We start from the raw sequence: 2,863 nt of genomic DNA, 5'->3' as shown, positions 1-2,863 counted from the left end.
AAGATATAGTATTTTTATATAATGGAATATTACTCAGCTATAAAGACAAACTTGAAGCCTTTATAGGTAAGTGGATGCAACTAGAGGCTGAACTACACCTACAGGTGGGAATATCATATTGTCTTCCTAGTGTAAGTATCTGAAAGAAGGAATAAAACCTGAAAGGCATAACAGATATAGTAAAACAGAAAGAAATGCAACTTAAAGATTAGATAACAAAGAAGAGAGAATGGAGAGAAGATAAGAAAGAAGGTAGGGGGAAAACATGCAAGTATAGGGGAAAGAAAGTCTTATGGCTACACCATGACATCTGTGGGGACCCTTGCCTTGGATGAATATGGGCGCCCTTTCCTTGTTATCAAGGACCAGGAACACAAGACTTGTCTTATGGGACTTGAGGCCCTCAAGTCTCATATAAGGGCAGCAAAGGGTGTAGCAAATACAATGAGAACATCACTTGGGCCAAACAGCCTGGGTAAGATGATGGTAGAAAAGGACGGCGATGTGACTGTGACCAACGATGGGGCCACTGTCTTAAGCATGGCGGAGGTTTATCATCAGATTGCCAAGTTGTTGTTTGAGCTGTCCAAGTCCCAGGATGATGAAATTGGAGATGGGACCACAGGTGTGGTTTTCCTGGCCTTGCTGGAAGAAGCCCAGCAGTTGCTTGACTGGGCATTCACTGCATCAGAATCACCAACAGCCATGAGCAGGCTGTCTGAATTGCCACTTAGCACCTGGACAAGATCAGTGCCAGTGTCTCTGTGGATACGAAGGAAACCGAAGCCCTCATTCACATGGCAAAAACCACGCTGGGCTCCAAAGTGGTTAACTGCTGCCCCCGACTAATGGCCAAAATCGCTGTGAACACTGTCCTCACTATGGCCGACATGAAGTGGAGATACATGGACTTTGAGTTCATCAAAGAGGAAGGCAAAATGGGCGGGAGGCTGGACAACACCAAGCTTAACAAGGGTGTTATCTTGGATAAGCATTTCAGTCACCCGCTGATGCCCAAGAAAGTGGAGAATGTCAAGATCACCATTCTCACGTGACCATTCGAACTGCCTAAGCCAAAGACAAAGCACAAGCTGGATGTGACCTCACTGGAGGACTGCAAAGCCCTTCAGAAGTATGAGAACGAGAAGTTTCAAGAGATGATCCAGCAGATTAAAAACACCGGCGCTAACCTCGCTATTTGCCAGTGGGGCTTTGACGAGGAAGCAAATTGTCTACTTCTTCACAACAGCCTGCCTGTGGTTTGCTGGGTGGAGGGCCCAGAGACTGAGCTGATTGCCATCGCAACAGGAGGCCGGATTGTCCCTCGGTTCTCAGAGCTCACCACAGAGAAGCTGGATTTTGCCGTGCTGGTGCAGGAATTCTCGTTTGGTACCACAGAGGACAAGATTCTGGTCATCGAGCAGAGCAAGAACTCCAGGGCCGTCACCATTTTCATCAGGGGAGGGAATACGATAATGATCGAGGAAGCAAAAGGATCCCTTCATGATGCAGTGTGTGTGTCATCCGGAGCCTTATCGGGTACAACCATGCAGTGTACGGCGGAGGCCCTGCAGAAGTATCCTGTGCGCTGGCCGTGAGTCAGGAGGCCGAGAAGTGCCTGACCTTGGAGCAGTACACCATGTATGCATTAGCAGATGAGCTCGAGGTCATCCCCATGGCCCTGGCAGAGAACAGCGGCGTGAACCCCATCCAGACCAGACTGAGGTGCGGGCCAGGCAGGTGAAGGAGGCCAATCCTGGCTCGGCATCGACTGTCTGCACAAGGGCACATGCGACGTGAAGCAACAACATGTCATAGAAACCGTGATTGACCAAAAGCAACGTTTTCTCCCGCTACTCAAATGGTTAGAATGATTTTGAAGATTGACAACATCCATAAACCTGGAGAATCTGAAGAGTGAAGAGAATTTTAGAGTAAGATACAGTAGCCAGATCCACTACTTGATTAAATGGATGGGTGTCTTTGTGGTGCATTGACAGTTATTTATTGTTACTGCCTTTTTGACAATAGCAATGCTGTGTTAAAAATAGCGGTCTGAACCATGGTTTCACTTGTTCAGAGCTGTGTAATTGTAGGAATACTGTTCCACAGGCTTGTGTATTCATTAAAGTGATCTCTTTAAGACTTAAAAAAAATGCAAGTATATATCCAGGATGGCTGAGGTGATTGTACTAAAAATCTCCATCAGTTTTTTGAAAACAGCGGTTAATGTGTAGAATTTTCACTATGAGTAACTCTGTACACTGACATATGCAATCTGAGCAACTACATTGAGGACAGCCATGTGTAACACAAAAACTGTGCTTGACTACCTAACATCTTGGTCTCCTAAATGTGTACCATTTCTAATGTCATATCAATTATTACTATTCCCTTTAAAACATTTTTGTTTTAAAAAGTAAAGAAAAAGGGCCAGTCAAATAGCTCAGCAGATTAAAGCACCTGCTTAGGCAGATGCAGAGGCAGGGTTCAATCCCCAATGGTGTGCCATGCCAGGCTCGCCCCCTGGAGAGGCTGAGAAGGCAATTGAGATTGGGCATGGTGGCGAGCACCTGTAATCCCAGCTCTTGGGAGGCTGAACACAGATGGATCTGCGTAGTGAGCCTCTGTAGACCCTCACTAAAATTAAAAAAAAAAAGAAAAAGAAAAGTAAAAAAGAGAGACAAGAACAAAAATATAAGGCTTTTTACAAGCAAGTGGCAATATACAATCATATGTCCAATCTTACATAAGTATATCTGTTAATCTGATGATAAAAATAGATAATATGTCAACCATTATTAATCAGCTATTCTTGGTTTGAAAATCTGTAGCATATGTATTGTAGTATGTTTCCCTGTTT

General features: G+C 44.7%; 1 pseudogene; it reads left to right on the top strand.

Annotated features, from left to right (window-relative positions):
* Positions 1-303: 303 nt before the first annotated feature.
* On the top strand, positions 304-1,921 carry LOC101584227 (annotated as a pseudogene).
* The last annotated feature ends 942 nt before the right edge of the window (positions 1,922-2,863 follow it).

This window comes from Octodon degus, unplaced genomic scaffold, assembly GCF_000260255.1.
Source record: "Octodon degus isolate 3935 unplaced genomic scaffold, OctDeg1.0 scaffold00166, whole genome shotgun sequence".
NCBI lineage: Eukaryota > Metazoa > Chordata > Mammalia > Rodentia > Octodontidae > Octodon > Octodon degus.
Note: the sequence above shows the minus strand (reverse complement) of the source record. Positions and strands in the feature narration are given on the sequence as shown.